Source organism: Arachis ipaensis, chromosome B1 (assembly GCF_059453495.1).
Source record: "Arachis ipaensis isolate K30076 ecotype BB chromosome B1, ASM5945349v1, whole genome shotgun sequence".
In the NCBI taxonomy this organism is placed as follows: domain Eukaryota; kingdom Viridiplantae; phylum Streptophyta; class Magnoliopsida; order Fabales; family Fabaceae; genus Arachis; species Arachis ipaensis.
The window spans coordinates 94545909-94565895 of NC_142436.1; positions in this window are offsets into that span (position 1 = coordinate 94545909).

The following is a 19987-nucleotide window of genomic DNA, read 5'->3' on the forward strand; positions in this document are numbered from 1 at the left end:
ATCCGAGACTCTCTATGAATACTGGGAGCACTTCAATAATCTTCTGGAAGCATGCCCCCACCATATGATTGACAAGATAGTGTTACTCAGCTACGTCACACAGGGCATGAGGCCCCAAGATAAGACCACATTGGAAAGTGCTAGCAATGGGTCTATGAAAAAGTACAAGACCACTGATGAGGCATGGCAATTGATCAGCGACTTAGCTGAATCTACTCGAAATCACAGGTAGAAACAAGGCCGTTCAAAAGCCGTTGCAGAAGTATCCTCTAGCAGAGAGACTGCTGCTCTAACTCAGAGTATCTGTGAAATGACCAACTTGCTGAAGCAGATGCAATTGAATCAACAACAAGTTCAGCAAACTCAACCTTCTCCACCACAGCAAAGCCAATAGTTAGTCCCACAGAGAGTTTGCAGAATCTGTGCTAATTATAGCCATTATACTGATAAATGTCCGCAGCTCCAGCAAGAAGACAACACCGTGGCAGCCACTCATAACTTCTATGACCGCCCCAACCAAGGGTATAATCAAAGTGGCAATTACAACCATGGACGGCAGGACAATTCTAACCAGAATTGGAGGGACAACAACAACAGAGGAGGCAGAGACAATCCGGGAAATCAGAGGTGGAATAATAGCAACAACAGGCAACAGAACTAGTACCAGCCTTACAGAGCACCTCACCTGAGGCAAACCCAAAGACCACAAAATACCCAACAGCAGAACTCTCAAATTACCTATCCTTCTTCATCTACCAATGATGACTTATTACAATCTATTGATCAGAGACAACTGACCATGGAAAATAACATGAATGCCACTCTAAATGGTCTGAACGCTACTTTGCAAGCTCTTATCTCACAGATTAGATCAATGAATAACTCCAATAACCAGCCTTTGAGCTCCAGTGGAATTCCCTCTCAACCATTACCCAATCCCAAGGGTGGCATTAATGCCATCACCCTAAGGTCCGGAACCACACTGCAGGAAAGGAACCAGGAGGAACCAAGCCCCCTAGAACACACCTCAGCTGAAGAGGTAGTGGAAATAGAAGATGTTGAAGAGGAAGAAGACATACAGGACATAGCTGAAAAAGAAGAAGTTCAACCACAAGAGGAAGCATCAAAAGGCGCAGACACTGCAGAAGACACCACTCCCATTCCATTTCCACAACTTGCAAGGAAGCCCAGGAAGTAGCTGGAACCTGATCCAAAAATGGTAGAGATATTCAAAAAGGTTGAAGTAACTGTTCCTCTATTTGATGTTATTCAACAGGTACCTAAATATGCAAAGTTTCTAAAAGATTTATGTATACATAAAGACAAAATTAATGAATTAAAAACTATTCCTTTAGGTAGTTCCATATCTGCTTTAATGGGAGGTTTACCTGAAAAGTGTAGTGACCCAGGTCCTTGTATGGTTAATTGTACTATTGGTGGTGTGATAATTTCTGACTGCATGTGTGATTTAGGAGCATGTGTGAGTATAATGCCTTTGTCTATATATGATATTTTGAGGCTCCCTCCCTTAAAAAGGTCGGCAGCTCGTTTTGTGTTAGCAGATAAAAGCATTATTACAGTGGTTGGAGTTGCTGAAGATGTATTAGTGGGCATTAAGGGGCTCACATTCCCCACTGATTTTTATATTCTGGAGATGCCCCAAAATGACTCAGAGAAGCCGTCATCAATCCTACTTGGAAGACCTTTCCTGAAGACATCAAAGTTCAAATTGGATGCTTTTTCAGGAACATACTCTTTTGAAATGGATGGCCGATTAGTAAGTTTCAATCCGAATAGAGTTATGAAGCACCCTCCAGAAGATCATTCTATCTTCCAGTGTGACATCATAGATGAAACCGTAGCCGAAGTTCACCAGGAGGAGTTAGAAGAGAAGCACACAGGACAAGGTCCGAGTGTGGGGACACTCTTGAACGACAATGATGGCACTTTGCAATTTTCACCAGCTTCAGACAATCCAGAGCCTGATCATGAGCAGAAGTTAGAGTTGAAACCCCTTCCTCCACACCTCAAATATGCTTACCTTGAGGACAAGCAAAAGTGTCTAGTTATCATTGCAAGGGAACTCACTTCTCAACAAGAAGAGCAGTTACTCAGTGTGCTGAGGAGGTACAAGAAGGCAATTGGGTGGAGTTTGGCGGATATAGTAGGCATCAACCCTCAAGTATGTGAGCACAGAATATTTTTAGAAGAGGGAGCAAGGCTCGTTCATCAACCCCAGAGAAGACTGAACCCCACTATCTTAGAGGTTGTCAAGAAGGAAGTGACCAGACTACTGGAGGCAGATATCATCTATCCCATCTCAGACAGTGAATGGGTAAGCCCAGTACAAGTAGTGCCAAAGAAGTCTAGAGTCACTACAGTGAAGAATGAGCATGGAGAGCTCATAGCAACCAGAGTTCAGAACGCTTGGAGGGTCTGCATTGACTACAGACGCCTCAACCAGGCCACCCGTAAAGATCACTATCCTCTTCCATTCATTGATCAAATGTTGGATCGCCTGTCAGGTAAATCACATTATTATTTTCTAGATGGTTACACAGGTTATTTTCAGATTCATATAGCTCCTGAGGATCAGGAAAAGACCACTTTTACATGTCCTTTTGGGACTTATGCTTACAAGAGAATGCCCTTTGGCTTGTGCAATGCACCAGCTACCTTCCAAAGGTGCATGATGAGTCTTTTCTCTGATCTTATTGAGGACTGTATGGAAGTTTTTATGGATGATTTTAGCATTTATGGCGATTCTTTTAGCCTTTTCTTAGATGGATTACCTAGAGTATTAGATAGATGTGTCAGTACAAACCTTGTATTAAATTTTGAAAAATGTCACTTTATGGTAAAACAAGGTATTGTACTAGGACATGTTGTGTCTAATACTGGCATTTCTGTAGATCCAACAAAGGTGGATGTTATTTCTAGTTTACCTTACCCCTCTTCTGTGAGGGAAGTCTGTTCGTTCCTTGGCCATGCAGGTTTTTACAGGAGATTCATTAAGGACTTCAGTAAGGTAGCACTTCCCTTATCCAGACTACTGCAGAAGGATATTGAGTTCGAGTTCAGTGAGGATTACAAACAAGCGTTTGATAAGCTGAAGACCGCCCTGACTCAAGCTCCAATTGTGAGAGGACCAGACTGGAACCAGCCATTCGAAATAATGTGCAACGCTTCCAACCATGCAGTAGGAGCAGCATTGGCTCAGCGTGAAGGTAAGGATCCTTTTGTTATTGCTTATGCGTCTAAAACTCTAGATGCCGCACAGTCTAATTACACTACTACTGAGAAAGAGCTTCTTGCTATTGTTTTTCCTCTGGATAAATTCCGAGCCTATTTTCTTAGTACTAAAGTAGTAGTGTACTAAGACCACGTAGCTCTAAAGTATCTATTAGCTAAAAAGGAGTCCAAACCAAGACTTATACGTTGGATACTGCTATTACAAGAATTTGATTTAGAAATTAAGGATAGGAGTGGTAACCAGAATCTAGTGGCAGACCACTTGAGTCGCCTTGAGCACATTAAGGATGATTCTAATCCTATAGATGATAATTTCCCATTTGATAACCTGCAAGCAGTATCTGAGGTAGTCCCTTGGTATGCACCTGTAGCTAATTATCTAGTTAGCCGCACTTTTCCTCCAAACTTTTCTAAGCATCAAAGAGACAAGCTGAAAAGCGAGTCTAAATATTATATATGGGATGACCCATATTTATGGAAATGTGGTGTTGACCAGGTAATTAGACGGTATGTGCCTCAATCAGAATTCCAGTCCATCTTAGAGGCCTGTCACTCATCTGAGAGTGGAGGACATTTTGGCCCTCAAAGAACAGCTAGAAAAATCTTAGACTGTGGATTATGGTGGCCTACACTTTTTAGAGACGCTGCTGAATTTTGTACATCTTATTTCCCATGCCAAAAATTTGGTAATATATCCAAGAGGGATGAGATGCGTCAACAAATTATGCTTTTCTGTGAAATTTTTTATGTTTGGGGCATTGACTTCATGGGTCCATTTCCAAATTCTAATGGTTATTTTTATATATTGTTAGCTGTGGATTACATTTTCAAATGGGTGGAAGCAATTCCTACCCGCACTGATGATGCTAACACTGTTGTTTCCTTTGTGAGAAACCATATTATTTGTCGCTTTGGATCACCACGAGCAATCGTTAGCGATCAATGCACCCATTTTTGTAACAGGAGACTAATAGGATTAATGAAGAAGCATGGGATCATTCATAAGGTTGCAACAGCATACCATCCTCAGACTAATGGGCAAGCCGAGGTGTCAAACAGAGAGATAAAGCGTATCTTGCAGAAGATAGTCAAACCTCATAGAAGAGACTGGAGCACCAGGCTACAAGATGCACTTTGGGCACACAGAACCGCATACAAGACACCTATTGGGATGAGTCCTTTCCGCTTAGTCTATGGAAAAGCTTGTCATCTCCCTGTTGAAGTAGAGCACAAAGCCTTTTGGGCAGTAAAGGAGTACAACATGGGAATTGAGGAAGCCGGAGCTGAAAGGAAATTGCAACTGCAAGAATTGGAAAGCCTTCGCCTAGAAGCTTATGAGAATTCAAGACTATACAAGGAGAAGACGAAGGCTGTACATGATCAGCACATCAAGAGAAAAGCGTTCCAACCTGGGGATTTAGTCCTCCTTTACAAATCTCGACTGAGGCTTATGTCAGGCAAGTTGAGATCAAGATGGGAAGGTCCATACAGAGTAGAGAAGGCCGAACCATACGGAGTTTATCACCTAAGCCATCCTTCAAGCTCTGAACTTCTCAAAGTTAATGGAAATCGTTTGAAGCTATACCACGGAGAGAGGATGCAGAAAAACAAGGAGCTCGAGATCTTCCTCTTGGAAGATCCCCACATAGCCGAAAACTGAGCTAGTGGAGCGTCCAACTTACGGACGTTAAAGCAAAGTGCTAGGTGGGAGACAACCCACCATGGTATGATCATTCTTTTCTTTATTTTTAATTTTCCTATTCAATAACTCTTCTCTTTATTAGTACATTTGGTGTATCTGCATTTCCATACTTTTATTAAAAAAAAAAAATTTCACGCGACGCGACCGCATCATTGACGCGTCCGCGTCGCAAGGAGATGGGAGAAAATAATAAACGAATAGAGGGTCACGCAGGAGCATGGCCGGAGGCGTGCCAATGGCACAAATCGCCCCACGCGACCGCGTCGCCGACGCGTCCGCGTCAAATAGGACTATTGGCCTCCCACGCGACCGTGTGACCCACGCAGCTACGTGCTTTGGATTTTGACGTAAAAAGGGTGCACGACCGAAAGTTGTGCAAGAGTGGTGCTAGATTGGTGCTAACACACAAATTTTTCCCACGCGGCCACGTGACCGACGTGACCATGTCATATCCTTTTCATGACCACTCACGCAATCGCATGCCCCACGCGATCACGTCACCCAAGATTTGGCACCAATATAATTTCGAACAGAGAGTTGTGCGAGCGCGAGTTGCCCTCGCGCCAGTAGCATAAAATGGGTCATGCGATCGCGTGACCGACGCGACCGCGTCAATCAGTTTAAGCGCAACTCGCGCGACCGCGTGCCCCACATGGCCTCGTCGCTTGTGCCGCACAGCTTCTCTGATTTGCCACTTATCTTATCTTTTCTTTTCCCTAAATCCTATTTTCTTTTTTTTCCCTCCTTCTTTCTTCTTTCTACCTTCTTCCTTCTTTCTCACTTTCTACTCTCTCTCTCTCTCTCACCCCCATTAACAAGGTTTTCTTTTTTCTTCTCTCCTTACTTTCCTATTTTTCTTCTTATTTTTATATGTTATCTTCTTTTCTTTTCTTTTTACTTTCATTATCCATATTTTCTTTTTTTCTTTCTTTTCCCTTTTTACTTGGTGTTAGAAATTAATTTGAATCATTATTTCTCATTATATGCTTGTGGATTGTTCTAAATTTGTTTGGTAATTATATATTACTTTTTAAAGGGTTACTTGCATGTTCAATTTAATACTTTCTATACCCTAATTCTCATGCATGCTATGTGTTTGTGAAAAAGCCCATATGGCATTATGCACTTTTCTACGTTACTCTACTATTCAATGCTTGCTTTTCCCAAATTCCCTTTACTATTGTATTCATTGAAATTAATTGTCAATACAAACGTGATGGTTTGTTACGAGTGATGCTTGATTTATGCTACTCATGCCTTTGCCAGCATGCCAATAAACACCTTGCATTCCCTTGTCATCATATGCACTAACTATTTTCCATTGATGACTTTTCACATGTAGTCATGACCATGTGTTAACATCATTTACCTTTTACTGTGCATTCATAACCACCCTTTTTCGTTCTCTTCCTTGCTCTATCTCTTTGACTTTAATTTACTTTCTCTTCCCTTTTTTAGAATGGCCACTAAGAAGGGCAAAGAGAAAGCTACTCCCAAATCAACAACAAGGAGAGGAACAAAGAGAGCACTAGTGGCAGAACCCTCTTCAACTGCGGTAAAGCCCTCAACAAAGAGACTTAAGAGGATTATAAAGGTTGATGATAAAGAAAAAGCCTTCCCAGCAAAGGACACTACGCGATTTCTCAATCGCTAATGTGAGCAGATGTTCCCCATCCTGGCAGAAAGGAGTTACAACAATGAATACCTTCTTCTCCTCCTAAACCATATTGCTACATTTGTTGAGCCGCAAATTACACAAAGACAATGGGGTTTCCTACAGAGACAGCCGAGGTAGGTCAATCTTTCTTGGGTAGTCGAGTTCTACTCCAACTTCCACCTGCCAACCCTGCAGTCTGTCTTTGTCCGTCAGAAGCAAGTCCCCATTACAGAAGAGGCCATTCAAAAAGCTTTAGGTCTTCCCCCTGTTCCAGAAAGATTGGACGCCTTTCAAGAAGCCGCACTCAAGCGCCAGATGTACCAATTTGACTAGGACGCCGTTCTCAGAGTTATCGCACTACCTGTCAGCCGTTGGATCTATGGATACCATCGTACCCGCCCTAAGAGAATATCGGCTTCAGCACTTACCTTGGATGCTCGCGTATGGGCACAGATCATGTCCCATTACGTCTTTCCGAGCACTCACGAGTCCTCCATCACTGCGGACATGGCCGTTCTACTATGGTGCCTCCTTACAGACCAGCCTTTGAACCTACCAAGACACATCCGGAATGCCATGGGACACATACAAATTGCGGGCAACTTACCTTTCCCCGCCTTGGTCTCAGATCTTGTCTCAACAGCCGGAGTCTCCTTCAGAGCTGGGGACACCAAAGCCATACTTCCACGGGATGATCAATATGTCCCTAATGGGAAATATATCAGACCCTCAGCAACCACTACAAGCCAGCCTATTGAACCGGCTGCAGACATTCCTCCTTCCATACCACAAGCACCTACAACAACTCAACTGCTCCATCAGATACTTGAAAGGTTGGATCGGCAAGAACAGAAAGCGAAACTAAGAGAGCGCCGTAACGAGCACCGATTCAAACACCTCAAGGAGCTACTTAAGGGAAAAATCAAGGACTCAGACACTTGGACTCCACTTCCTTTACCAGCACAGGGAGCCATGATGGTCTCGACTGTGGAGATACTGCTACCAGCCCACCCCTGTTCCTAACAGATGACACCGAGGACAGTGCAAAGCCTTAAGTGTGGGGAGGTCGATCAGTACCTGACTTCCGGAGGTAATTTCTCTTCCTTAAACACCAATAAATTAGGATATTTAGTTAGTTTTTCTTTTGTAGAATAGGATAAATTGCATAGTAATAGATTAGTTGCATGCATGTTCTACTTGATTGAAAAGACAATAAGTTTCTTCTAAGACTCTATCTTTGGAACAAAATTTCACTAATTTTAATTAAAATTTTTATGTTAGATTTGCTTGAAGTTGTATTTGGAACATGATTTTTGAGCTAAAGAACACACAACCTGTGAGATTTGAGCCTTTATGCGTGGTTACATTATTTAACCATAATTATTTTATTCTTATGTGTTTACTTCTCTATGATTGTGATCTATATTTTGTTCCATCCTATATGTCCAATGTTTAATATATTTATATGTTTGCATATGATTGAGGCCATTATTTGTTTAGCTCACTTATCCAAATTAAGCCCACCCTTTCAATTACCTTTGTTAGCCACTTTAAGCCTTTGAATCCCATTTGTTCTATATTTTGCCACATTACTAGCCTTAAGCGGAAAAACAATTATATATCCCAAACTGAATCATTGGTTAGCTTAAGATAGAATTGTGTGTGCTAATTAAGTATGGGAAATTATGGGAACAAAAGATAATAAGGGAATATGTCATGATAATATAATGGAAATTTGGAGACCTACTCATGTGAAACTATAAAAAAATTGAAAATCTATGTGCATTGATAAGCTATGTTTATTTTTATGCTTATGAAAAAAAATTATTCAATAAATAAATAAGGGGACAAAATTACCCCAATGTAAAGTTAATAATTCAAAGATCAATGCATGTATGATAAAATTAAGATGAAAAGTTGATACATGAGTATGGAATGTGAAAGGAATTTCTGGGTAGCTATGTATGAATTCTAAAGTTATATAGAATATATATATAGGTTATGTTAAAGCTTGGGTTAATTAAAGATTCAGTTTATAAGCTTACTTAGCCATATGTGTATCCTTACCGTTACCTTAGCCCCATTACAACCTTGAAAAGACCTCATGATGTTTGCATTGGTATATTAAATGTTGTTGATTGGTTAGGAGAAGAACAAAAATTAGAGAGCATGATTGGAGAAGGATAGAGTGATTGCCCTATACACTAGAGAGATTAGAGCGTACATACATCATCAGTGAGGGTTCAATGCTTAAAATTCTATGTTCCCTGCTTTCATGAGCTACCTTCTTGCATTTTTATTTGTCCTTACTGCATGAGAATTGAATTAGTGGAATTTGATTTGTAATTGTTTTGAAGAGCTTATTTACTATTGATCAAGTGGACAAGAATCATATAGTTGCATTTACATATATAGGTTGCATTGCATTGCATGAGTTTTTACATGTTCCTACTCGTTTGTTTTATCTCCTTCGACTAAGCATGAGGACATGCTAATATTTAAGTGTGGGGAGGTTGATAAACCACTATTTTATGGTTTATAATGTATTAAATTGTGTGGTTTTATCATGATCTTTACCCACTTATTCATATGATTAGCATGCACTTATATTTCCTTCCTAAAATTATTACATGATTGAAAACTTGCTTCCTAGAGACTTTTAATTATGTATTTTAATTCTCCTTTTTTCCATTTGATGCCATGATCTGTGTGTTAAGTGTTTCAGGCTTTATAGGGCATGAATGAGTTGGAGATTGGAAAGGAAGCTTGCAAAAATGGAAGGAACACAAGAAGTTGAGGAGATGACCAGCGAGAAGTGACGCGGCCGCATGGCTCACGCGACCGCGCGGATTGAAATAGCACAAGTGATGCGGAGGCATGGACGATGCGCCCGCATGGCAAACCAAAACGCCGAATGACGCGTCCGCATGAATGACGCGATCGCATGACGTGCGCGATCTGTATAATCTGCAGAATTCGCTGGGGGCAATTTTGGGCCCTGTTTTCACCCAGTTTTTGGCCCAGAAAGGCAGACTAGAGCCAAAGAACATGCAGAAACCAAAAACAACATTCATTCTACACAGTTTTAGTTTTTAGATCTAGTTTTTACTCCTCCTCTAGGTTTTTTCTCTACACATTCATAGTTCTTAGGATTTTTTATTTCTATTGCTCTTTGCATTGGGATATTGAGAAGAGTTATTACCTCATCAAGACTTCATCATTCTTGTTCGTTTTCTTTACTTGGCTTTACTCTTCCATGTCCTTTAATTTACTCAATTTCATTATTGGATTATTTTAGAATTTATTAATACAAGAGTTACTTTTATTTTTAATTGAATCCTTTGAGTTTTATTTATCATGTCTTTCTTTAATTCCGTTTCCTATGTTATGAGTTCTACATTCACAATGAGCGAGTAGTTCCCTAACTTGATGGGGAGTTGATTGAAACGAACCCTTGAGTTGGAATGCTCAAAAGAGAAATTGTAATTGGGTTTATTGTTGGATTGCCATCTAGTCACTAACGCCAGTCCTTCCAAGTAAGCGGATTGGGACATGTGAATAGAAACAACATTCCAACTTGTTTGACTTTCCCTTACCTAGTAAGGAATAACTGAACAAAACAACCTTCAATTATCAATTAATCTTGAGAGTACTACAACAAGAATAGGGCTTCCAACTAATCTACTCCCAATCAAGGCCTTTATTTAAATTACTTAATTTCCCCAATTTAATTTCCTGTTTATTCAACTCAAACTCTTTTTTGAAAACATCTGATTAATAAAATAGCACACCTTTCTGCAACTCATTGGGAGACAACCTGGGATTCATACTCCCAGTATTTTAATTTCAATTTTTGTGACAACCCTTCTAAATTGATAAGCGGATTTCTGGTTGGTTAAAAACTATACTTGCAACGCATATCTTATAACAATTCTTAACTCGCCAATTTTCGCCATGTCAAGTATTAAGAAGTTGCGCGGAAAAGAGGTTTCATTAGTGAAAGTGGCATGGAGTCGAGCCGGTGTTGAGGAACACACTTGGGAACTTGACTCGGAGATGTGAGCAGACTACCTGCACCTATTCTCAGGTAACTGAAATCGAATTTTGTGGGCAAAATTCCCAATTTTGGTGTTGAGCTCTACAAAACTCACACAATTATTCTTGAGGTAAGCGACAGTTTCATCTTTGAATTCACAGTCCTTGATTTTGAGTTTATTGGGCAACAATGTTGAAATTGTGAGCTCCTTTGTGTTATAGGATCATATTAACTTGAAGGGAAGGCTTGTTCTTGCTCCCTTGATCCTTGGGTATGGTAAGAGATCTCAAACCCTAGTGAAAATGTTGAGTTTAAGTTATTGGGTATTGAGTTATTGTGTTTTGGTGTGATATTGTGGCTTAGGCATTGTATATATGTGTATTGGAGCTTGATTGGTGGTTTTGAGAAGCTTGGGTAGGAGTTTTGTGCTTGGAAATCTGATTTTTGGAGGCTTGAAAACACTAAAATTTGAGGAGAAGTGAAAATTGAAGTGTTCCGGGTGGAACGGGAATCGGCCAAGGTATGGTTTCGATTTTCTATATCTAAAATGTAATATGGTTTTGAAAATGTAGGCTAGTGACCCTAGAATATGGCTTTGGAATGTTGATGTAGTTGTTGGATAATTTCGATTGAGTTAAATATGTATGAATGATGGTTGAAATGATTGTGAGTGGTTGTATTGGTTGGTAAAGCATGTAATGTTGTATGTGATATGGATTAATATGTTGGATTGATGATAGAGTTGAGGCTCTTGTAGATGAACATGATTTGATGTATGATATATATATATATATATATATATATATATATATGGTGATGGATAAATTGAATATTTGTTTGAAAGTTGAGATATGAAATGTTGATGTTGATGTGAGATTTGGTAAAATGAGAAAGAATTGGTGGGTTGGTGTTTGAATGAGTGGATAGAAATTTTTTATGTTGGACGACTGAGTTTGGTTGGCTTTCGGAGGAATTTGGAATGTATGTTTTGGAAATTTGGGAGTTTATGAGTTTTGGTAAAAATTGGATTTTGATAAACTTCAATAGATCAAAATCTCGTGCTATTATTTTCGGAATTTGATGATTTTTATATCAATTGAAAGATTATGTCATAAGCTTTAAAATGGTTCAAATTTGGTGGAAATATGAATTTTGTGGAAGGAGATATGGTCGTTGGAAGTTTGGGCAAAACTCTGAATTCTGCAAATTCTGTAGAATTTGTGATTTTTGGTTGGTGTGCGCACGCACAACCCTATGTGCATGCACACCCCGTGGAAATTTGAGCTTGTGCGCACACACAGCATTCTGCATACGCACATGCGGGAACGGGGCTGCTGCTGGGAGCGCTAGCACACTCTGTGCGCGCACATGGCCAAGGAAGTCTTGCAAGCTGTGCGTACGCACAGACCTGTGTGCACGCACCCGTTGGGAATGGCATGCTGTTGGTGGCGCTAGCACACCTTGTGCACGCACTCAACCCTGGAGATTTTGGTTTCTGTGGGTACGCACAGACTTGTGCGTACGCACGCGTTTAAAAATGTTTCTGGGCGTGCGCACGCACACCCCTGTCCGTACGCACACGACCCTGTTTCTTTCTAAAGGTTTTCTTTTCAGGTCTTTCACATTCCCAACAAACTTGCGACCTTCCGAGATGCTATCTCAGGTTTATAAACCCCTGTTTTCATCTTTTAAATCTTAACTTCATGTTAAATGCCTAGTGATTGAGAGGAAGCTAGGAAAGGGGGTAACTTGTGGATAAAGAAAGGGAATGTTATGATGAGTTATGATGAAAAATGATGATATGAGTTTTGGAGGAGGATGGTGGAGTGCTGTGTATGATATGAGCCGAATGGATGAGTACGATATGAGCCGAATAGCTATGTGTGATGATGATTTATGGCTGAGTATGAATTATGATTTTAAGCCGGATGGCTGAGATGAATATTAATGTATGGCTGAGATTGAATGCATATATGCTGAATTGAATTATTGATGTTTGTGATTGTTGTACTCTACCTATTTGAGATACGAGTTTTCCTGGGTGAAAGCAGTGGCTAGCCACCACGTGCTCCAGGTGAAGACTCGATACTCTAATGACCCTATGTTGTAAGTGTGGTCGGATACTGTGAAAGTTCCGGATGAGCTCGCTCCCGTAAATATACACCAGTGAGGGTGTTGGATATGTATATATATATATATATATATATGATGTTTATGTTGTGGATAACTCGAGTTGGGGATGCACGACAGAGGGACAGTCCAATGGTTAGCTACTGATGAGCGGATAATTTATACACTTTTTGGCATTGTTTTTAGTAGAATCTAGTTACTTTTAGGGATGTTTTCATTAGTTTTTATGTTAAATTCTCATTTCTGGAATTTACTATGAGTTTGTGTATTTTTCTGTGATTTCAGGTATTTTCTGGCTGAAATTGAGAGACTTGAGCAAAAATCAGATTCAGAGGTTGAAGAAGGACTGCTGATGCTGTTGGATTCTGACCTCCCTGCACTCAAAGTGGATTTTCTGGAGCTACAGAACTCAAAATGGCGCGCTTCTAATTGCGTTGGAAAGTAGACATCCAGGGCTTTCCACCAATGTATAATAGTCCATACTTTGAACGAGTTTAGACGACGTAAAAGGGCGTTGAACGCCAGTTCAACGCTGCTGTCTGGAGTTAAACGCCAGAAACAAGTCACAAACCAGAGTTGAACGCCAGAAATACGTTACAACCTGGCGTTCAACTCCAGAAAGAGCCTCTACACGTGTAACATTCAAGCTCAGCCCAAGCACACACCAAGTGGGCCCCGGAAGTGGATTTATGCATCAATTACTTACTTCTGTAAACCCTAGTAGCTAGTTTATTATAAATAGGACTTTTTACTATTGTATTAGACATCTTTGGATTATATTTTAATCTATTGATCACGTTTGGGGGATGGCCATTCAGCCATGCCTGGACCTTTCACTTATGTATTTTGAACGGTAGAGTTTCTGCACTCCATAGATTAAGGTGTGGAGCTCTGCTGTTCCTCAAAGATTAATGCAAAGTACTACTGTTTTTCTATTCAATTCAACTTATTCCACTTCTAAGATATTCATTCGCACTTCAACCTGAATGTGATGAACGTGACAATCATCATCATTCCTTATGAACACGTGCCTGACAGCCACTTCCGTTCTACCTTAGATTGAATGAGTATCTCTTAGATCTCTTAATCAGAATCTTCGTGGTGTAAGCTAGATTGATGGCGGCATTCATGAGAATCCGGAAAGTCTAAAGCTTGTCTGTGGTATTCCGAGCAGGATTCAGGGATTGAATGACTGTAACGAGCTTCAAACTCGCGAGTACTGGGCGTAGTGACAGACGCAAAAGGAGGGTGAATCCTATTCCAGTATGATCGAGAACCTCAGATGATTAGTCGTGCTGTGACAAAGCATTTGGACCATTTTCACAAGAGGATAGGATGCAGCCATTGACAAGGGTGACGCCTCCAGACGATTAGCCATGCAGTGACAGCGCATCGGACCATTTTCCAGAGAGGATCAAAAGTAGCCATTGACAACGGCGATGTCCTTACATAAAGCCAGCCATAGAAAGGAGTAAGACTGATTGGATGAAGACAGTAGGAAAGCAGAGGTTTAGAGGGACGAAAGCATCTCCATGCATTTATCTGAAATTCTGATCAAGGATTTACATAAGTATTTCTATCCCTATTTTATTATTAATATTCGAAAACTCCATAACCATTCTATATCCGCCTGACTGATATTTACAAGATGACCATAGCTTGCTTCATACCAACAATCTACGTAGGATCGACCCTTACTCGCGTAAGGTTTATTACTTGGACGACACAGTGCACTTGCTGGTTAGTTGTGTGAAGTTGTGATAAAAAGTTGAGATTACAATTGAGCGTACCATGTTGATGGCGCCATTGATGATCACAATTTCGTGCACCAGCTACCAAGACTTGTCGGGTTGTCTTTATAACCGACACATAAGACTCATCAGCCACTAAGACAGGCATGCATTATATGCATTATATGTGATTTGTCTGGATTGCCTAATTGACTGCATCATTACTTGCTAATTGCCTAATTGTCTTTGTTTGATATACTTGTGTTTGCTTTTCAATTTCTGTTGGCGGTTGGGAGGTTTGAAGGATTTGGAAAGGGGATATTTAGTTAGCCCGAAGATCCTTAAATTAGTCGCCTATTTACATTTCGTATGGTTTAGCCTGTTTATGCCCTTTGATTATAATCTGGAAGTTCTAGGATTGCCTTCGACTTTCCCAGGACATTACATGTTAAATATTTGGGCACTGTTACCATGCTGAGAACCTCCGATTCTCACCCATGCGGATTTTGTGGTTTTCAGATGCAGGACGTGAGGCTCCTCGCTGAGGCATGTTGGAGACTTCCTTTTGATCACTGTATACTTGTTTAGATACTTATATTCTCCATTCTTCATATATAGTTTGTATTAACTCCTCTTAGAGGTTATCTTGGAGAAACAGTTTTTGTATTTTGTCTTTTGAGTTTATTTTGGGTAGTTCCTTATATATATATATATATATATATATATATATATATATATATATATATATATATATGCTCGGACCGATTATCTTCACAAACCGAATCCTGAGCCTCGATATCTGGAGTTTTGGCACTCTTGTATATCTTATCATGTTAGCTTATTCTATGTTTGTTTCGGTCACGTTATCAATCGGAGTGTTGCGCTTTTTGATTTACCCTTTTTTCTTCAAAGGCTCCTAGTTATAAACATTTTTGCAATACTATATGTACTAAATTTTATTTCTAGAGGTCGTAATACCTCGCCACCTCTGTTTTATGACTTAAGCATAAGACTCTGTCTGGTAGGGTGTTACACAAGGCCTGTCACTTGCCAGTGGAGTTGGAACACAGAGCATATTGGGCAACAAAGTTTCTGAACTTTTATGCCAAAGGTGTAGGAAAGAAGAGGCTACTCCAACTGAATGAGCTTGATGAGTTCAAGAACTCTGCTTATGAAAATGACAAGCTTTATAAAGAAAATACCAAGAAGTGGCATGATCAAAAGATAGCCACAAGAGTGTTTGAGCCAGGCAAGAAGGTTCTGCTATTCAATTCCTAGCTCAAACTCTTTCCTAGGAAGCTGAAGTCCCAGAGGTCAGGACCTTTTGTGGTAACGAGAGTGTCCTCTTATGGTCAAGTGGAACTTCAAGAAGAAAATTCAGATAGAAATTCACAGTCAATGGCCAGAGGGTAAAGCACTATCTTGGAGGCGAGATTGATCGCTAGAGATCCACTCACATGCTGACTTAGCATAACTGGCCGTCAAGCTAATGATGTAAAAAAGTGCTTGTTGGGATGCAACCCAACTCTTGATATCCTTTGATTTCATGCTCATTTTTATTTTCATTTCTTTTTATTTACTTTCGGTAATTATTTTTAAGTTTTCCTTCATTTAATCTTATTTTTGGTCATGCAAAGTGCTTCGAATAGGAACAGGAGGAATCAGAAAGAAGAACAGAACACCCTGGAGAGCAATACACTCGAATGCTCTGGCAATGAACACTAGAATGGGCATTCAACACCCCAACTGGTACCATTTTTTGAAGGGTGGCAGCGCTAAATGCCAGGGAGGGCGTTTAGCGCTGGAATTGGCAGATTTGGGCTAGCGTTAAACGCTAGGGAGGGCGTTTAATGCCCAAGAATGCTTAAAGAAGCTGGCGCTAAATGATAAGTGGGCATTTAATGTACACAAAGGGCTAATTTTCAATACTTCCAAGGGTGTTAAACGCCAGCTAGGTATTTAGCGCCACATCTCGTTCCCAAAAAAAAAAGTCCAACTCTGGCGTTAAATGCCAGGTGGGCGTTTAATGCTCTGAATAGTATAGAGGATTACAGCATTGTGGTGCTAAAAGCTAGAGCTGGCGTTTAGCACCATAAACATGGATTTTAAACTTGAAACTTGCGTTTGACCATTGCAACGGTCACTCTCTCCTCATTACTTCTCTTCTACCATCAAATCACCTTTTTTACCCCTCATAAATCTTCCAATTCCCTATATCTCTTACCATTCCTATTTCCTTATCATATCTTATCAAATCCTCCCTATATCTCTCCTCCCTATATCTTATCAAATCAGTTTCCCATCCCATATTCGCCCCATGACCGAACCTTAGCCTTTCCCCTATAAATATCACTTCTATTTTCACATTTTCCCACATGTCTCTTCTACAACCTTTTCCTCTTTCTTTCTTTCATCCTCCCTATCTACGTTCTTTCTATCTTGCCTTCACCTCTCTCACCCTCCTACTGTAACACCTCGTTACTCTAAGCCTTATCTCTAGCCGTAAAGCAAAGGATAACAAAGTGTCACGACAGTTCTAAAGCTTATAATATATAATATATGTCCAAGAGTTTACATAACTAGAATCCCGATGAAGGAATAAAGCTCAAAGTCGCGTAAAGCGGAATTACGAAACGCGAAGCAATTACACACGATAACTAAACGCTTAGGCACAGATAGAACAAGACATAATATATATAAAACCTTGTAGATAGCTCCAGGATACACAAGGTAGTACTTAAATTAAACAAGACATATATATAAGCATGATATACAAAAAGAGGACTAGTCACAGCTTGTGGAGTTTAGGCCAGCTAGTCAAACTGAATACAACAGAGTTTTGATGTTTAAAACAGCAACAACTTATCTCTCAAAGTTTTCAAAAATAAAGCCTCCAAGGCTACAAAGTTGTATAAATACAAAGGGTGAGAGAGTAATGATGAGCGGATATTTCATACGCTTTTTGGCATTGTTTTCATATAGTTTTTAGGACATTTTGTTTAGTTTTTGTTAAGTTTTCATAGGTTGTAGTGTTAAATTCATATTTTTTGATTCTACTATGAGTTTTTATGTTTTTTTGCAATTTTAGGTATTTTCTGGCTGAAATTGAAGAGCTGGAGCAAAAGTCTAATTCAGAGACAGAGACAGCACTGCAGATGCTATCCAGATTTGACCTCCTTGCACTCGGAAGAGATTTTCTAGAGCTACAGAAGTTCAAATATAGCGTTATGAATGACTATGGAAAGCTGACTTCCATAACTTTCCAGCAATGTATAATAGTCCACACTTTGCTTCAAAATAGAAGGCCCAGAACTGGCGTCCAATGCCAACTTCCTACCCTATTCCAGGTGTTCAGCGCCCAAGGAGAAGATACCAGCGTCCAAACTCCCAAATGGGACTCCCTAGCCAGCGTTAAATGCCCTAGAGGCCTCATAACACCTAGATTTTAGCACTAAAAGATTATTTTACCCTTTCTTATGTATTCTTTAGTAATTAGTTTAGTACTTAAGGGATAATTTACATAATCATACGGACCTCTATGCCATATTTTTCATTTTATCATTGTATTTCTTATCAGTATGAGTTTCTAAACCTCCTAAGTTGATTTTTATGGATAAAAAAAAGTATTACTGTTTCTCTTCAATCCGTGTTTGATTTAATTCTAAGATCTATTTTTGTTCTTCGACATGATGAACGGGATGACCCATGACAATCGTCTTCGTTCTTCATACTAAGACCGCATGCCTGATAACTACCCGTGTTCTTCTTGGGTTTGTGTGAGTACTTAAGAGGAAAGCATTGAACCGCTAGCTTGACTATACATCTCTTAGATGGCAAATGTAGGACTTCATTGGGAACTTCTCGAGACACCATTTCAGCTGAGGTATGGGGAGATTAGGGTCTCTGTGGTAGAGGCTAGAACCAAGACGCAACATCCTCTAATCCGAAAGATTCGACCTTGTCTGTGGCATTTTGAGTAGGATCACCAAAGAGAATGAACTGCAGGAACTTTACCCTCAATCAGAATGGATCCGCACTAACCCTCGGGTTCAGATTTGGAGGAGTATTAGCGGCTGCTCAAACCAGTGTCAATCACATACAGCCTGCCACAGAAGAAATCGTTTACAATTGAAGAAGACAGTAATACCAGAGTTAATCCAGAAGGACAAAGCATCTCCAAGCCTTAACCAAATTCAAACCAATAACTGTTCTATCCGCCTGACTAAGATTTGCAAGATAAGCATAGCTTGCTTCAAACCACAATCCTCATGGGATCGACCCTGACTCGCTCACGTATTACTTGGATGACCCAGTGCACTTGCTGGTTCAGTTGTACGAAGTGTGGGGATTCCTGCACCAAGTTTTTGGCGCCGTTGCCGGGGATTGTTCGAGTTTGGACAACTGACGGATTATCTTGTTCCCTAGATCAGACATAGAAACTTCCTTTCTTTCTTTCTTTTCTTCTTTTCTTGTTTATGACCAGGAATAGGGATAAAGAGCCTCTCTTTAATCTTGATGCTGAACCTGAGAGGACTTTAAGGAGGAGCTTACAACAAATTAAAACACAACATTCTAGAAGAAACCTTTCAGAAAATTTTGAACAAGAAGCTAAAGACATGGCCGAACCTGAAGGAAAGGCATGAAAGGTTCTTGGTGACTTCACCATGCCTACCTCTGACTTCTATGGCAGAAGTATCTCTGTACGTGCCATTAGAGCTAACAACTTTGAGCTTAAGCCTCAGTTAGTCTCTCCTCTGCAACAGAGTTGCAAGTTCCATGGACTTCCACTGGAAGATCCACATCAGTTCCTAGCTAAATTCTTCTAAATCTGTGATACTATTAAGAGCAATGGAGTGAATCTTGTGGTACAAACTTATTCTCTTTCCCTTTACTATAGGAGACAAAGCTAAGATATGGTTGGATTCTCAACTAAAAGAGAGCCTAGACTCTTGGAAAAAGCTGGTTAATGCTTTCTTGGCTAAATTTTTCCTCCTCAAAAGATGAGCAAAATCAGAGTGGAAGTTCAAACCTTCAGACAAAGAGAAGGTGAATCCCTCTATGAAGCTTGGGAAAGATACAAACAACTGATCAGGAGGTTTGATAAGGGAAAATTAGATTTTCACACAAACTCACTGGCAAGTGTACCGGGTCGCATCAAGTAGTAATAACTCACAAGAGTGAGGTCGATCCCATAGGGATTGATGGATCAAGCAACTATAGTGAGGTGATTAGTCTAGTCAAGCTAACAGTTGTAAATTGGGTGAAATTGAACTAGCAGAATATAAATTACAGCAATTGTAAAATGCAGAAATTAAATTGACTGGAACTTAAAGAGCAAGAAATATAAATTACAGCAAATGTAAATGGAATTGGTTACAGGGAAATTAAAGAAAGCAGTAAATCAGAACTCAGAACAATTGCAGAAGATTTAAATTGCATGAAAAGTAAATTCAGATCACAGCAAACTCAAATGTAAAGTT